The sequence below is a fragment of the Helianthus annuus genome, chromosome 11, assembly GCF_002127325.2.
Source record: "Helianthus annuus cultivar XRQ/B chromosome 11, HanXRQr2.0-SUNRISE, whole genome shotgun sequence".
Lineage (NCBI taxonomy): Eukaryota > Viridiplantae > Streptophyta > Magnoliopsida > Asterales > Asteraceae > Helianthus > Helianthus annuus.
Genome location: NC_035443.2, coordinates 52,077,000 through 52,096,076, shown reverse-complemented (window position 1 = coordinate 52,096,076; position 19,077 = coordinate 52,077,000). Strand labels below are relative to the sequence as shown.

The following is a 19,077-nucleotide window of genomic DNA, read 5'->3' as shown; positions in this document are numbered from 1 at the left end:
AGTTGCAATTCAAAGATTAAGGCATCTGTATCATCATCATCCCTGCTAAGTGGAAGATCAAGGAGATCCTGCAAATCTTCAAGACTCTGGCCAAGAGCTTGTTCCCTTGTTAATTTCTTCACTTCTCCACTAGACTTGAACACCGTCAGTACGTGGGTCTGTTTATCAGTTTTCCACTTTAGTACTTTTGAGCCTGGTGGGTTTCTTGGGAGATTTTTATTTGAAGAGGTATTTGGTGAAGCTGGCCTATTCATGACTGACTGAGCAGTACTTGCAGATTGTTCCAGTTCAGATTGTTCTTTCATCATTAACATAATGCCCTCTTTTACAAGGTCATTTCCAGCAATTAGATCTTGAACTGTTTCAGCACCCAACTGGTTTTGGCTCCTTTTGTAGATGGCAGCACCAGCAGGAGCAGTGGTTCTTTTGGCTTGCAGCTTTGGTGGTCGTTTTGAAATCTCTGCTTTGGAGTAGTCAGGTTTTTGTGGAGCTGTTGGATCTTTCTTCCTAAGTTCCTCCAACCTTTTATAGGTGGCCCTGACCCTAGCTTCTCCCCACTTTGACACAGAGTTCCTTGACCCATAATCAGCTGTGATAAGCTCCTCTTTCATTCTTTTCAACTCTAATGCCTTTTCAGCTTCAAATTATTTGAATTTTTCAGGAGGAGTCTGCTGGACTTTATTTTTGATCATTTTATGAATCCTGGCTACTTCCTTTTCAAGCTCAGGAATGGTCCAGTGTTTGTACATGTGTTTCTCCCCCCTGTATTTCTTGTAGGTCATGATATTTTCAATGTAGTCTTTTCTTAGGGTCTCATCAGCCCTTTCTGAAATTTGTTGACTAACATTTTTGGCAAATTGCTCCATTGTTCTGACCTGTGTGAGAAGAAACTGATAGTTTTGCCGAAATTCCCTATCAGATTTCCCTTGTTTATTTTTGTTAGCGATATCCTCTTCTTGCTTGGCTTTAATTTCTAAGTATTCTTCAATGTTGTTTGGCCTAGGATATCCTTTAACTGAAGGCAAGCTCCTTTTTCCAGGGTTATCCTCATAGTAGAAAGATTTGATTTCATCTCTAACTGCTATGAGTTCTAAAGGAAACACAACACCTGCAGGAGGTAAAGGCTTTTGAATTTGAGTTGAAGAGTGAGGAATGGGTTTTGGAACTGTGACAAGTGCTTGGGATTTTGAAGCTGTTGGTGGTGGTGATGGAGAATCATCATCTGATATGATAATCCTTCTCCTTTTTATTTTAGGAGAGGCAGATGATGTTTTGGGTGGAACAGTGGAGGTGGTTTGAGTGGCAGTGGTTTGTGACTAACAAACAATTGTTGAAACAACTGGTGTTTCAACCACTGTTGTCATTACAACAGATGTTTTAACATCTGCTTTATGGCAGGAAGTGATGGTGGAGATGTTGTTTTTGGTGGTGATAAGGCAGTGGTAGTGGTGTGTGATGAAGTGGTGTGTGTTGAAGTGAGACCAGTTGTTGTAACAACTGAAGTACCAGCAGATGTTGGTACAACAGAAGTTGCAACAGCTGTTTGGGTGGAGGTTTGATGTTGGTGGCTTTTGGACAGTGGTTTTGAAGTATGCTTTGGAAGACTGGATGGTGTGGACTTGGGTTTCCTTACTTTTCTAGTAAGATTTCTTTTTGGAAAAGGATTTTGATCATCCTTTTCACCAGAACAACCCTGCGCATTCAGCTCCATGAAAGCTCTCTTCTCCTCATTCCACCTTGATAAATCCTTTGCCGCTCTATCCCTTTTTACACTTATGACACCATCATCAAGTGCATTCTGGGTAACATCAACCTTCTTGCTACCATCTGGCAAGGGAATATTTCTGAGCATTGCATCCTTTTCTGGATCAAGATACAACCCATTATCAATCCCTTTCTTTGTCCACTCCTTAATTTTCTCCCCCTTTTTGGCATTATCTGTGGGGATTTCATCAATAAACAGAACTGTTGGAGGAGCAGTGCCAGTGGTTGCCAACAGATGTGATTTTAGAGCCTTGATGTCTGCTTGTGTGGTTTTGTAACTAGACTCCATTGTTTCTCTAAGCTCGTGTACATGTTTTTCATGCTGCAGCTCAGCCATCTGTTGTTGTTGGTGGAGAAATGGTTGAACAAGATTCCAGAGCTCATTTGTAACATCTGCTGGTGGTGGAGCAGGTGCTTGAGGTGGAACAGCAGTGGATGGTACCATTTGAGCTGTTAACAACTGTTGCAGCATGTCTTTTATTTCTACAACAGATGTATCCAGCTTTTCAACTCTTGCCGTCAATTCCTGGTACTTTAAACCATCGCCCAATTTAATGGGATCATCTGATTTCCCACTAGCAGTGGTTTTATCAGATGTTAAGGTAGGGAGTGTACTCCAAACATCAACAACTGATACCCCTTTTTCTTGGTACTGGGGTCTTCTTCCTTCAACACTTGATAATCTTTTGATGGAACCAGTGGTTAATACAAACTTACTAGCAGATAACAGAGGTGTTATGGAAGGAATTGCCTCCAAGGAAGTCTTATTGATGTAACCACTATCCAAGTGTAGACCTGTAGGTTCAACACTTGTAGTGGCTGCTTCACTTGGATTACCACCAAGAGTTACTTGTAACTCAAGGGGTGTAACCTCCTCAGGTTGTGTTGGTGGGTTAGCAAAGATTGATACATCAGGCTCAGTCTGTTGTTGAGGTATATTCTCATGGACATGTGATTGAGAAGGACTGGTTTGTGCCAGGTTCAGATCAATTGCATCCAACAGTAGTTTGGTGTTTGGAGGAATTGGGGATGTGAGTTTGGGTGTAGAAAGATGAGTTGCCCCGGGTATTGGGCTGTGGATGATGGAAACAAGTGCTTCCAGAGCATCATGATGTAGTGACCCTTGTTGTACAACCTGTTCTTTTTGTGAAGAGACAGGAGGAGTTTCGGCTAGGGTTTGAGATATTTTTACCAACTGCTGTGAGGAAGTAGCAGCAGTGGTTTGTTGTGACTTTTGTGCTATCACAGGCAGTTGCTCTGGTATCTCATCCTCCAGAGTTGCCTTTTTGGTGGGTTTGGGGGGTTTTTGATTTTTCTTTTTCTGTGGCTTTTTGGTGATTTTAGGTGTGGGTTTCAAGGCAGTTGGTTGGCTACCTTGATCACCTTGAGCAGTGGGCTCAGCAGCAGATACCAGAGGAGCAGTGTTTGCTGCTAAAGTCTGCTCAGGCACCTCTGCTTGTGTTTTGCAAGGTGTTGACATTCTTGTAAATGTTTCAGCAGTTAAGCTGTTTATCTGAAAAGAGTCACCTTGGTTTATTACCGCAATATCATCCTTACTGAATTTTTTCTCAAAATAATAACTTAAAAATCTTGGAAACAGTAAAAATGATCTTGTTTCAACATTTTTAACCAAATCATTGAAGATTACCTGGGAATAATTAAAGTTGTCCTCTTGAAGAATAGCATATCCCAGGTTTTGAATCTTCAATGGTATTTCATTAAAAGAAGTGGTTTTATTTGAAACACACATGAGGAGGGTATGGAATAAAAATCGTGTTGCAGGAGGGAAGAAACCTTTTTGTAAGGTATCCCTCTTCATCATTGTGTCTGCATACCCTCTCTTAATGAAGTCAATTTTTATCTCGTTTTTAGGGAAAGAATTTTTACCTTCTTGATCATCGAGCTGAAAGACCTCCGATAAAGATTGCGGTGTGATGCGGACTGCCATTTTCTGCAGAGTAGAGTTAATGGCTATGAAATCTTCACCTTGTTTTTCAAGGGTACAATTTTTCCAAAACTCTCTCTGAGTTTGCAGGTAAATGGGTGCATCAACGGTTAACAAAGTTTTGTACTTTGATGCGTTGAGCATATCGAGGATGGAATCAAATGTATCGATGTTGCCGGGTTTTGTGAGAAGACCCAGAAGATTATGAGATGGTTTGTGTGGGAGTTCTGTGGAGGTAGCATTTTGAGAGGCCCCTTTAGAAGATTTTGCGGATGATTTCGATTTTGTCATTTTGAAGATGAGAATCGAAAATGAGACTGTGAAGAAATTTGATGAAATGTGATGGAAACTGCTTTGAGAAGGAAACTTTTAAGAATTCAATTCGACAGTGAAACCCTGTTTGCGGTTTGAAAGGGGGTTTTATGGATGAAAAGTGAATGCTGACATGGCAGCGGTTACAAAAGGTCTGACCACTATGTACTGTCCGCATGCCATCCCCTGGTGAAATGAAGGACAATACTTTTGAACAGTACTTTTGAACAGTACTTTTTGTGAAAACAACTGGTGAAGACAGTAGTTGTAACGGTAATGGAGAACAGTGGATGCTTTTAACTATCAGTGGATAGCACAGCAGTAGGTACAACACTGATTTTGAACATCAGTGCTTATCAGAGGAAAATGAGAACAGGTGATGACTTTCAGCAGTAGACAGACGTTTGAAGTAGAGCAGACTTTTGAACCCATCAGTGGTTATGGCAGACTTTTAGGATTTTTCATGAAAATTTCATTTTTAGCTATTTTTAAGGATGGAAAAAGTGACATAAAACTAACCCTTTTTTAGTACTAATGTTGGAAAAAGTGTGTTTTTGTCTTCCTTTTGTATTTTCAGGATTAAATGAGCTAAAATTAACAAAAGAAGCAAAAAGACAGCAAAATCTAACATAAATACAAGAAAAGGAACAAAAGTGGAATGCCCGACCCCACAACAACATCTTCCCAAGCAAAACCAAGGACACAGAAGACTGAACACGCCCCATGCTCAGCGAGCACGGGGCCGTGCCCAAGAAGCAGCAGAAAAGACAAACCTTTAGAAGCTTCTATTGCCCACCACGGGGCCGTGCCCAGTGGACACGGGGGTGTGGTCAGACTCATGCAGGCGCATTTATTGTAATTGCGAATTACAATTAATGAGGAGAGAGACAAGGATGGACACGGGGACGTGCCCAGTGGGCACGGGGCCACGCCCGAGCTTCTGTTCAGCCTATAAATAGGAGTGCTTGGAGACATTTCAACTCATCCCTTGGCACACAACCTCTCTCACACTTCACCCACCACCCACCACCACCATAACACCATCATCCACCACCATCATCCATCATCCATCATCCATCATAGAGTGTGTGAGTCGTCTCGCGATCCAAGATTGATCGTGAGAGTTCTTGACAATCAAAGGCCATGTTTGCCTAAGTCTCTTACATCACTTGGTGAAGACAAGTGTTTAGTGTAATACTTTTTATTTTTAATCTTTTGCACTTTTTAATTGGTTTTGTATTAATGACTTTAATTACTAGTTTCTTATGTTGAAGGTGATTCTTCCTTATCGTTTGTCCGTGGTGTCTTGGCATTATTTTACTGTCTATATAAAATAAATGATTTTCACCATTCATATCTCCACGGTCTATATGGAGGTATGTTGGCTACCTGGTCGGGGGTTAAGGGAACGGTTTGGTAAGAGTCTTGCCATTGTTCAGCGTTTAGAGATCCTGCAAGGGACCTGGGTCAAATTTAGTAGGACCTCCTTCAATACCCAAAGGTATTGGATGGCGGGGTCCAAACTCTTTGATCCCCGCATAAGTTAAACTACTATTAAAACTTTAACCCAGCTATTTAGGACTGTATCCCTGCTGACTCAGACTACTTAGCTAAGGGTAACGTCGCCTTCAAAAGAGGGGCCTACCACATTATGCATTAATAACTTAATTAATTATCTTTCAATAATCCGACCCTTTAGGATTGTATCCTTGCTGACTCAAACTACTGGGTTGAGGGTAACGTCGCCTTCAAAAGAGGGGCCTACTACAATAACTAAGATAATCTCTTAAACAAGTGCAAAAGTGCGAAAATAATCAAAGGTTACACTAACACACGAGTCAGATCCAAGTGATTCATCTTGTCTATCTGTTTTTATTTTTATTTTTATTTTCAGCATTTTAGTTAGTTTTATTTTCTTAGTTTAAAATCTTTTTCTAACATTTTGATTTTATTAGACGTTGAGGATAAACCGGTACTAAAAGCTCTTGTGTCCTTGGACGACCTCGGTATCTTACCAACACTATACTACGTCCACGATGGGTGCACTTGCCCATATGTGTGTTTAGTGTTAGTAAATATCGTGTTTTATAAATTTAAAACTTGGCTAAAAGTGTAAAAAGGGCTTAAAATATACATCCAAATTATAACACACTTTACGCACATCAAGTTTTTGGCGTCGTTGCCGGGGACACAAGGATTTATAGAAAGTTAGGAATCAACGGCCTAATCATTTTTTTAATTTTCTTTTTAATTTTTAGGATTTTCTTAATTTTTCAGCTTCTGCAGAGCTCAGCACGGGCCGTGCTAGGTCGAACACGGGTCGTGCCCAGCATTGGTACTGGAAGTTTTTATTTTTCGAGTTACAGAAGGCTGAGCACGGGGCCGTGTCGGTGCAACACGGGGCCGTGTCCAACTTTCCAGTAACAGGGATCCGAAAAACAATCACTGTAACTCCGACCACGGGCCGTGTTCACTGAGCACGGGGCCGTGGTGAACTTTCTGACCAGCATTCTTTTTTGTTTTTGTGACAGGACTTGGAACCAGACGCCACCTCTACGTAGTGTATGAGCTCTAGTTCTAATAAAGACATAAAAGAACCTCTAGAAGAACCCGAACGCTTTCTCAGAAAAAGACTAAAAGCTAAAAACCAAGAGAAGGTTTCGGGGGACCCACTTCCAATGGCGGACCAGCGTACCCTCATGGATTACCTACGACCCACCGTAGGTAACCTTGGCGCTGCTATCAATGCACCGAATGTCGAAGCCAACAACTTCGAACTTCGGCCACATTTGATACAGATGCTTCAAAACTCTGCAACCTTTCATGGGCTTGCGGACGAGGATCCCCATCTACATATTACTAATTTCTTAGAAATATGTGATACCTTTCGGATCAATGGAGCATCAAATGACGCCATTCACCTTCGAATGTTTCCATTTTCACCAAAAGACCGAGCAAAAGCTTGGCTTAACACCCTCCCAGTTGGTTCGGTAAACACCTGGGATGAACTAGCCCAAAAATTTCTATATAAGTATTTCCCTCCCGCTAAAACGGCTAAATTAATGACTGAAATTAATACATACTCGCAAGATGAGGGGGAATCCTTATATGAAACTTGGGAAAGATTCAAGGAGCTATTACGAAAGTGTCCTCATCACGGTCTTGCGGTGTGACAACAAGTATCCCCTTTCTATATTGGATTGTTGCCACATACTAAACAAACACTTGACTCTAGCTCCGGGGGACTTTTAGGTAATCGCCGCCCGCAAGAAATATATAATCAAATTGAGGAAATTGCTCAAACCAATTTTCAATGGCACACTCCCCGAGGCAAAAAAATCTATTGCCCCGGGCGCCCATAAGGTTGATGAAAGCACTTCTTTACAAGCCCAAATCGAGGCCCTTTCTTCAAAAATTAAAAAACTAGAAATGACAAAAACAGTCTCGGTTATGGCTTGTGAAAGGTGTGGTGGGCCACATGAAAATTGGAGTTGTATGAAAGAAACAGATGATCAAACAGAGTCGGTAAACTACATTGATAATAGACCTAGGCCGTCGGGTCCCCCAACGGGCACCTACAACCAAGGATGGCGTAACCACCCTAACCTTGGTTGGAGAGAACCCGGCAATAGTAGTAACCAACAAAACCTAAATCAACGAACAAACTTTCAACAACCGAGGAATGAGTCCCAAAATTTTTCTCAACAACAAGGTGGACGAGAAAGGCTTGAAGATACTATATCTCGCCTCATCTCCGACACTGAAAAGAAAAACTCGGATAGGTTTCTAAAATTATAATCAAATTTTAGAAATCAACAAGCTAGTATATAAAACATCGAAAAACAAATAAATCAACTTGCCCAAAATTTCTCCGAGAGACCACAAGGCGCGTTACCAAGTAATACCGAAACAAACCCAAAGGCACAAGTTCATCTCATAACACTACGGAACCGTACCGTGGGTCCTGCGGAAGGCCCGCCGCCTACTGAAGAGATCGCAACACCGCCCCAACAAGAGAAGGATTCTCCTCCCTCACCAGAGCCTGCCAAGTCTCCTCGGGTTTCGTACCCCGGTAGGTTAATCCGTCAGAAAACCAATGAGCAATTCGCAAAATTCGAAAGTCTACTAAAACAATTTCCTGTCAACATTCCTTTCATTGACGTCCTAACCCAAATGCCTAAATATTCAAAATTCATGAAGGACTTTCTCACTCATAAAAGGAAAATTGAATCATTGCAATTAGTTAACTTAGGCGAAGAATGCTCCGCCCTCGTGCTCAATAAACTTCCCCAAAAGAAGATTGATCCCGGAAGCTTCACAATTCCTTGCTCAATTGGGGACTCCCCCATTCGAAATGCGTTAGCCGACCTTGGTGCTAGCATCAACCTCATGCCAGCATCAATGTTCAAAAGACTCGGCTTAGGCAAAACGAGTCCTACAAAGATGAGTATACAGCTTGCTGATCGATCCGTCAAATTCCCGCAAGGTGTCGCTGAAAATCTGCTAGTCAAAGTTGATAATTTCGTCTACCTGGCCGACTTTGTCATACTTGGTATGGAAGAAGACACCAAAGTCCCCCTCATACTAGGGAGACCATTTCTAGCCACCGCACAAGCAGTGGTAGACATGAACACTCACTTTAAAATATGGTGATAAGGAAGTGAAGTTCGGGGTTGGGAAGAGAATAGAGGACGATGACCCGGTCAATTACATGAAGGTTATTGATTCGAGTTTGGATGATGCTCTCCGACGGTGCAACATGGGATGCAAAACATCCCGCTCGGAAAACATATAACCTCACCTTGGGTCTAGCCAAGGACCCTTATAAACGTGGCGCGCCACGGAGGCATTCCGCGGAACTATCCTTAGTTTAGTTTAATCTTTTAGTTTAATTTTAATTTGCAGGAATAAAACACACTCTGGATGGTGAAGGATAACAAGGGAAACGAGAAAGATAGCCCCATGCACTAAAACAGAGCATTCCGATAACAATCTCCCATTAAAGTAGGCTCAGCACGGGCCGTGTCCACCCAACACGGCCCCGTGCTGCACAATCTGCAGCAAATCGCCCAGTTCAGGTAACTGGACACGGGGTCGTGTTCACTAAACACGCCCCCGTGCCCAGGCTTCTGTTTCTTTTCTTAAATTTTTGTCACTGGCACCTGAACACGGGGCCGTGCCCGGTCCCCACGGGGCCGTGTCCAGACTGCCAGTAACATAAAATTTTGCTTTTAACACCATTTTACACATTCAATCAACCTAAAAACTTATTTTTGGGACACATTGAGGACAATGTGTAATTTAAGTGTGGGGGGGGGGATGCTAAAACTTTGACCTTTGCAAGTCCTAATAACAAGCCTTACACAAAACTCTATTGGAACCGCTAAGTTTAAGTTGGGAATTCAAGTCTTAATAAGGTTATATTTTTACAAATTTATAACCGATAGCGTCGTGATAAAAAGAACCAACATAAGAAAATTATGAAAAGGCATGACAAACTTAGTTAAAATACGATTATATATACTTGATCACATAAAAAACCTTTTCCCGCAAAAGTGAGTTTTGAGCCTTTAACGAGCATACATATATATATATCTTTACACTAAATGCTCATTTTTCGTTTCTTGTGTGAATTGCCGGTTGGTTCATACGACTCTAGAACTTGCCACAACAATACATTCCCAGTCCTTACCAACTTAAACTCGAGTAAGTAAATGATGGAGGCATTAGGACTAACCCTTTTTCATTCTACACCATTATTTTTCTTTTTTTTACCACCTACCCAAAATCCCCCTAGTTAACCCCTTTGAGCCTAAACCTTTTCATTTCTTAACCCAAAACAACCCTTTTTACCCACCTAAACCTTTTTTATTATTTTTTTTAGTAACAACGTTCGGTTCTCTTATGACTTCCTAAAAAAAAAAATTCATGAACCTAAACAAACAAACAAAGTTTATCAAATATCTTTGTTTGAACAATCCATCGAAATAAAATAAAAATATGAAAAATAAAAAAGTCTTTCAAACCAACGTTTGTCACGCCTTTCGCCCTTTTTACTAACCACTAACCCAACCACTCACCTTTAGCCCAAGCCAAAAAACCCATAAAGTCCTCTTGATATTTACAAAGGTATATAGTTAAAAAGGAGGAGGATTGATTGCTTGGCAAGCTTATGGTAAAAGTAAGTTCCATGCCGCTCTCGAGTGATTCACTAAAAAAAATACACCTTCGGCCGAGTGTTGAGTGATCTCCCGTGAGGTATGTGAACTTGTATATATATGAGATTTAAAAAAAAAAAAGGTATGTTATGCCCAAATAAGTAATTTATCTTAAAGAATGTTCTTAATAAATCATGCCGAATAGGATTGTAAATAAATAAAAATAAAACCTCAATAAAGAATCATGGAAATCCCGACACTCTATGACAAGCCCAAAAACTTTCTCTTCTACCCATTCCATTTGGGAGTGAATAAAGCCACATTATAAAGAGTTTTGCTTGAGGACAAGCAACGATTCAAGTGTGGGGGTATTTGATATGCGCAAAATGCAACATATAAATTATATCAAATGTGGCATAAAACTAACCCTTTTTTAGTACTAATGTTGGAAAAAGTGTGTTTTTGTCTTCCTTTTGTATTTTCAGTATTAAATGAGCTCAAATTAACAAAAGAAGCAAAAAGACAGCAAAATCTAACATAAATACAAGAAAAGGAACAAAAGTGGAATGCCCGACCCCTCAACAGCATCTTCCCAAGCAAAACCAAGGACACAGAAGACTGAACACGCCCCGTGCTCAGCGAGCACGGGGCCGTGCCCAAGAAGCAGCAGAAAAGACAAACCTTTAGAAGCTTCTATTGCCCACCACGGGGCCGTACACAGTGGACACGGGGGCGTGGTCAGACTCCTGCAGGCGCATTTATTGTAATTGCGAATTACAATTAATGAGGACAGAGACAAGGATGGACACGGGGCCGTGCCCAGTGGGCACGGGGCCGTGCCCGAGCTTCTGTTCAGCCTATAAATAGGAGTGCTTGGAGACATTTCAACTCATCCCTTGGCACACCACCTCTCTCACACTTCACCCACCACCCACCACCACCGTAACACCATCATCCACCACCATCATCCATCATCCATCATATAGTGTGTGAGTCGTCTCGGGATCCAAGATTGATCGTAGGAGTTCTTAACAATCAAAGGCCATGTTTGCCTAAGTCTCTTACATCACTTGGTGAAGACAAGTGTTTAGTGTAATACTTTTTATTTTTAATCTTTTGCACTTTTTAATTGGTTTTGTATTAATGACTTTAATTACTAGTTTCTTATGTTGAAGGTGATTCTTCCTTATCGTTTGTCCGTGGTGTCTTGGCATTATTTTACTGTCTATATAAAATAAATGATTTTCACCATTCATATCTCCGCGGTCTATATAGAGGTATGTTGGCTACCTGGTCGGGGGTTAAGGGAATGGTTTGGTAAGAGTCTTGCCGTTGTTTAGCGTTTAGAGATCCTGCAAGGGACCTGGGTCAAATTTAGTAGGACCTCCTTCAATACCCCAAGGTATTGGATGGCGGGGGTCCAAACTCTTTGATCCCCTCATAAGTTAAACTACTATTAAAACTTTAACCCAGCTACTTAGGACTGTATCCCTGCTGACTCAGACTACTTAGCTGAGGGTAACGTCGCCTTCAAAAGAGGGGCCTACCACATTATGCATTAATAACTTAATTAATTATCTTTCAATAATCTGACCCTTTAGGATTGTATCCTTGCTGACTCAAACTACTGGGTTGAGGGTAACGTCGCCTTCAAAAGAGGGGCCTACTACAATAACTAAGATAATCTCTTAAACAAGTGCAAAAGTGCGAAAATAATCAAAGTTTACACTAACACACGAGTCGGATCCAAGTGATTCATCTTGTCTATCTATTTTTATTTTTATTTTTATTTTCAGCATTTTAGTTAGTTTTATTTTCTTAGTTTAAATTCTTTTTCTAACATTTTGATTTGATTAGACGTTGAGGATAAACCGGTACTAAAAGCTCTTGTGTCCTTGGACAACCTCGGTATCTTACCAACACTATACTACGTCCACGATGGGTGCACTTGCCCATATGTGTGTTTAGTGTTAGTAAATATCGTGTTTTATAAATTTAAAACTTGGCTAAAAGTGTAAAAAGGGCTTAAAATATACATCCAAATTGTAACACACTTTACGCACATCAAATTGGCACCTTCCTGAAGTGGACTTCCTTGTTTTATCACATCCAGCAAAGTCACTATCTGAGAAACCTGAAAGCTCAATTTTACTATCAGCTGGATACCAGATACCAAGTGTGGGAGCACCTTTGAGGTATCTGAATATCCTTTTTACAGCAGTAAGGTTTGACTTTCTAGGGGCTGATTGGGATCTTGCACAGACACATGTTGCAAACATGATATCTGGTCTAGATGCAGTTAGGTACAATAAAGACCCAATCATGCTTCTATATAAGGTCTGATCAACCAAATCATCCTTTTCTTCAGACATGACCAATTTATTGGTTGCAATGGGTGTACTACATGGCTTACAATCATCCATATCAAATTTCTTTAAAAGTTCTTTGGCATATTTGCCTTGATGGATGAAAGTAGCATTTTGCAGCTGCCTTACTTGGAGACCAAGAAAGCACTGGAGTTCACCCATTACACTCATTTCAAACTCAGCTCTCATGAGTTGCCTGAACTCTTCACACATTTTATTACATGTGCTTCCAAAAATGATGTCATCCACATAAATTTGGACAATCATCAAATCCTTCCCTCTCCATTTTAAAAACAGGGTTTTATCAATCCTGCCTCTGGTGAAACCAGTGGAAAGTAAAAAGGTGGACAGAGTTTCATACCAGGACCTTGGTGCTTGTTTCAAGCCATACAAAGCTTTATTTAGCTTGTAGACATGATCTGGATTAAATGGATACTCAAAACCTGGAGGTTGACAAACATAAACCTCCTCTTGAATCTTACTATAGAGGAATGCACATTTGATATCCATTTGATACACCTTGATGTTGTGGTTGACAGCAAAGGCAAGAAAGAGTCTGATAGCTTCAAGTCTTGCTACAGGAGCAAATGTTTCATCATAGCCAATGCCTTCTTCTTGTCTGAAACCTTGAACCACAAGCCTGGCTTTATTCTTGACAACAATACCCCTTTCATCAGTTTTATTTTTGAAGACCCATTTTGTGCCAATAGGACTCACACCCTCTGGCAATGGAACAAGCTCCCATACTTGTTGTTTTCTAAACTGTTGGAGCTCCTCTTGCATGGCTTCTACCCAGCTGTTGTCTTTCAGTGCCTCTTGGTACTTGACTGGCTGATGGAGTGATAGAAAACCAGCAAAAAGACAAATGTTTTGGGATTGCTTTCTTGTGAGCACCCCTTCATTGATGTTGCCAATGATTTGATCTGGTGGATGAGATTTCAAGAAGATGAGCTCTCCTTGGTATGGGACAATGGCATTGAGTGGTGAAGGCTGCAGATGTGTATCATCTGAGCTAACCACTGCTGGTGACTTTGTTGACCCAGCAGTGGCTTCAAAAGGTGGTGGCATAGGAAGTAAAGATGTGGACACCTGCTGACTTTGATCCACTGTTTGAGGACTTTTGTCAGCAGTGTTTGATGATGTGGAAGCAGTGGTTAGTGGGCTACTTTGGTCAACAACTGTTGAGGTAGCAGTGGTTGAGCTTTGACAGCTGTTTTGGACATCTGTTGCTCTTCCCATTGTGGCAGACTATTGTTGAGGAATGATGATCTCATACCCATAGTTTGGTGATGAATTTTCTGATGGACCTGCACTGTTAGTCTTGATAGCAGTATTTTCAAAAGTGAATTTTTCAAGATCAAACAGTTCTCCAGGGTTTGCAGGGATTTTCATTGATGAAAGTTCATTGAACTTTACATTCAAAGTCTCTTCCACTGCTCTGGTCCGTGTGTTGAACACTTTGTAGGCCTTAGCAGTGGTTGAGTATCCCAGGTGGTATCCCATATCAATTTTGGCTGCAAACTTTGAGATAGAATCTTTTAATTTTAAAATGAAACATGGGCAACCAAAAATTTTGAAATATGAGATTAATGGCTTAATTTTATACAAAATTTCATAAGCAGTCTTTTTGTACCTGGGGTTGATCAAAACACTGTTTTGGACATAGCAAGCAGTATTTACTGCCTCTGCCCAAAAAGTTAATGGCAAACCTGAATCTGCAAGCATGGTTCTGGCAGCCTCAATCAATGTTCTGTTCTTCCTTTCAACAACCCCATTCTGCTCTGGTGTTCTAGGGATGTTGTACTGCCTTACAATCCCTTTCTTCACACAGAAGGCATCCAACTATTTATTTTTGAATTTTGTGCCATTGTCACTCCTGAAGACTTTTACTGGAAGGTCAAATTGCTTTTCAACCTGTGTCACAAAGTCTTGCAAAATGCCTGCAATCTCATCTTTTGAGTGTAAAAAGAAGGTCCATGTAAACCTAGAGAAGTCATCAACAATAACCAAACAATATCTCTTCTTTTGGAGACTCATGACTTGCACTGGGCCAAACAAATCCATGTGCAGCATTTGCAAACACTGGGTTGTTTTGGACTCTTCAATGGCTTTGAAAGAGCTTTTATGTTGTTTTCCTTTTAAACAGGAAACACAATGCTCAGGACATGAAAACATTTTTTGTGGTAAGCCTCTCACAAGGCCATTTTTTGAGATTTCAGTGATGGTTTTGAGATTAGTGTGCCCTAGTCTTCTGTGCCAAAGTTCTGTCTCTTTGTTAGAGGCAGCTGAGAACAGACAGGCATCAGCTCTTGGGACATTCTTTTGATATGTCAACAACATAAACATTGCCACTTCTTTGAGCAACAAGTTTAGTTGTGCCTTTCTTGATTATTGCTTCAATCTTAACAATCCTACAACAATCCTTAGTGAAAAATGAGCCAAACCCTTTATCACTCATTTGAGACACACTCAGGAGGTTGAATTTTAGATTGTCTATAAGATTGACATTTTCAAATTTTACATTTCAGGACTTTACTGTACCAGACCCCATAACTTTTCCTTTACTATTATTACCAAAGGATATATCACTCCCTCCATGAATTTTGAAATCTTGAAGAAGGGCTTTACATCCTGTCATGTGCCTGGAGCCTCCACTATCTACATACCAAAGACTATCTAAGCATGCAGAAGCTCCCTGCACATGAAGTAAAAGGATTAGTTCATAAAGGTCTCCAAAGCCAACAGGGCTTTGGATGGGGTCTCAACAGTGTCTGGGATGGATGCAGATGTATGGACAGTGGTTAGCACTGGGGTTTGAACATTTTTGAGAATGTTTTTCTCTAACCACTGTTGGGGGTCTTGACCCATCATCTGTTGATAACCAAAAGGATGCCTGTTCACTCTTGGTTTATAGGGCTTTTTGTAAGCCTCATAAATGTGTGGAATCCTTTGGTATGATACTTTTTCCTTGCCTTTTCTGAAATGATTGGCCGGAAGTGCATCAATCACCTGTACATCCCTTTGAACAGATGTTTGGTTTAGCTGTTTTGTGACAGCAGTTTGGACAGGGACAAACAGTTGTTGTTTCTTGGTGAATTTAACAGATGATGCTGATGAAAGTAAGGATGTTTTTGTAGTGTATTCTTTCTTCTTCTCATCAAAGTTTTTGAGATACACACATTCCTTAGTTTTGTGGTTATTTTTACCACAGATGGTGCAGCTTTCAGCAGGAACAATGACATTTGTTTTGTTTAGATCTTGTGCTTTTAGATGAAAACAATCTTTTGTTAGATGATTCCTCTTTTCACAAAAATCACAAAACAGGTTTTTAATCTTTTCTCTTTTCTTCCTTTTCTCAGGTTCCTTTGCAACAGAGTTTTGAACCTCTGTATGGGTATCTTTGATAGGAATGACCCTTGCTTTTGGACCTTTTACACCATCAGTGGTTGTGAAATCCATTGGTTTGAAATTTTCCAGGATGTCACACTCATCAGACCATGTGGGTTTAAATTGGTATTTCTCAATCTCTTCAAAAGTTGAAGATCCCACAGATCTTTCCAGAGTAATTTTGTTACCAAGTTTGTCAGTTATTTTAACTTCTTGGCCACTTTTTGTTGGTTGGTATGATTTCAGAAGAAACAGCTTGTATTGCAGCAGTGTTTACAAGATCATCATATTTTCTATGTCCTATACCAAACTTGACATTGCTTTTAAGCTGTTTCTCAAGCATAACCTCATACCCTTTACAAGATTCTATCCATCTTTCTCAGGTGATCTGGGTAGACTCCAACTCCTTTTTGCAAACTTGGTATTTTTCTACCATAGTTTGGAGTTGAGTTTTGGTTATGCTTTGCTCTTCTTTTAGACTGCTGATCTCTTTATCTTTTTCAGCCAATTTGTTTCTAAGTTCTTTTAATGACTTTTCAAATTTGACTTCATCAGATAAGATTTTATTCCTAAGGTTTTCATTTACCTCTTTGATGTTAGCAAATGCAATAATACATTTTTCTGAACACAGTTTTTCAAGAACTTGAGGTGATACCTTAGCAGCAGCCATCATGGCACAGTCACATTGATGATCACCTTCTTCATCAGCTCTCTTCTTTTCTTCTTCCTTTTTGTCTTCTTTGGACCAGGGGTCAGACAGTGGTTCAAGCAGGGTTTCTGAATTTTCTTCCAGCAGTAGTTCACCAGCAATTGCAGTAACCACTGCTTCAGCAACTTCATCCACTGTTTCAGCACTTAGCTGTTCACCTTCAGTTTCTATCCCTTCTGGTATTAACTCTAATGCCATCAAACAAAATTCATCATCAAAAGTATCATTAGAGGCATAGAGAGCAAAATTTTCATCACCAAGTTCCTCAGGCATGCTGCTCCAATCAACAAAGCTTTGTGTGAAAAAGCTTTGCTGATCTGGTTGAACCACTGTTGGAGCAGCTTGTTGAGGTGCAACTGGTTGCACATGTGCCTGAGGAACAGGGGCCTGAACATACTGAATTTGTGGAATAGTGGTTTGAACATAATGCACAGGCACAGGGGTTGCAGCATAATGAGCAGTGTTAACATGTGATGTAGGGGCATATTGGGTATAGTGCACATTGTTTTGTTATTGTGGTCTAGGGTTTGAGCCAGGGTGAGTGATTATGGGACCAGTGGTTTGACTCCTACGTTCCCTAGCAAAATGACCTAGCCTATTACACTTGTAACACTTGATTTTTGACTTATCCAACCCCACCCTTAAATTCCCATGAAGCCCTGGGAATTTTCTCCCTGTTCTTTTGTAGAATTTTCTTGTTCTAACACTAAGCAAAGCCAATTGATGCAAAATGTCCATCTCTTCTAAGTCAGTGGGATGAAAATGTTGCAAATCATTTAGTTCAAAGCATAAGTTATCTGACATCTGGTTTTCAGTATTTGCAGTGAAAGCATAATTTACAGAGTGAGAATCAGAGTTGTTAAAATTACCACCAGCAGTTATGTCAATAAAATGATCATAACTCTGATCCTTACTGCTGCTACCAGATTCTTCCTGACCAAATAGAGCTGTGCTGCCAAATGAATAGTCATCAGCAACTTTTCCAGACTCTTGCAACTTCCTTTTCTGGTTTAACTCCCTTTCATAGGTCAGGAGTCTACCATGGAGTTGGGTCAGGGTCAGATCTTTGAACTCAGCTGAATTCCTGGTGACAAAGGCAATTGTGTCCCATTTTTCGAGCAATGATCTAAGGAACCTGCTATTTTGAGTTGCATTTGGAAATGTAACTTTAACAAGCCTTAGTTCACTAATGAGACAACTGAAACGTTCAAATTGTTGGGTTAGTGACTCCCCTTTGATGTGACAAAATGTTTCATACTGCTGATTCAGAATTTCCCTGTTGTTTTCAATAACCTCTTCCGTTCCCCCAAATTGTTCCTTCAATGCATCCCACAATTCTTTGGCACTGTTATAGTGTAACAGCCCAACATAGATTTCGTTGGGTAGTGCAGAGGCTATGATGCTAAATGCTTTGGCATCAAGTTCGAACTTCTGAAAATCAGATTCAGTGTAATTTTCAGTTAGTTTAGGAACGAACTTCTTGGTGTCCTCAGCACTTGGCACCATAGGAACATGAGGACCGAAAACAACAGACCTCCAACATCCAGTGTTCTGTTGAGCAAGGATGTGACACATCCTTCTCTCCCAGATGTTGTATTCATTTCTTTTAAGCATAGGAGGTTTAAAAAGCGAGCCAATGTTATTCTTATCATCTTGAGACTATGACGACATCCTAGTTATTTTACAGGCACTGATTAATCAACTTTATCGGTGATTAAACCTTGCTATGTTTTTCAACAAGACGAACAAACTATCAGTATCAACTATTTCGAGCTGAACTATTTACGTCAAAATGATTGTTAAATCAAATTTGACTGTCCAAGCTCTGATACCAATTGTTAGGAACTGAGTTTGGATTGATTGTGATTTGTGTTTGAATTAAGATGGAATTATGAGTGAGTTGTGCAGCGGAAATTAAATGGAAGCAAACTTTTCACAATCAAACAGAAGAAATGCTTTCAATCATACATTTTCAACACAGAATCAAATGATTAAATTTATTTCAAACTTTGATTACAATGCATGTATGATTCGCAAACTCCCCCTCAGCCCGAGCTCAGTATTTGTTCGTGCGGGAAGAAGATGGTGAATGAGCTGAACAGAACAGTACAGAGTACTGTTCTATTTATAGGCACTAGCAAACTACTGAGCATCTAAGCTGACGTCACCATGAAAGTGACATCTAACATCCTAACAAACTCTTAACAACTGACCTATACAAACACTGCTATGCTAACTACTGATGTTACAATTCAATACATAAAGTAAACATAAACTGCTGCTGCATCCTTCCACTGCTGTGAACCCAGCAGTACTTGTCATGATCAGCAGTGCTTGAAACAAGGCAGTAGATTGAGCAGCAGAGCTTTAGTTCTTCAACAGACTTTGACTTGATCAGCAGTTGTAGGTCAGCAGTTTACATGACAGCAGAAAGGA

At 40.4% G+C, this 19,077-nt stretch overlaps 1 non-coding gene across 1 annotated transcript; it reads right to left on the bottom strand.

The window, feature by feature from the left end:
* Nucleotides 1–7,077: 7,077 nt before the first annotated feature.
* On the bottom strand, nt 7,078–7,184 carry LOC118484565. Its single transcript, XR_004873673.1, has one exon. It is a non-coding gene; the product is annotated as a small nucleolar RNA R71 (small nucleolar RNA).
* Nucleotides 7,185–19,077: the final 11,893 nt, after the last annotated feature.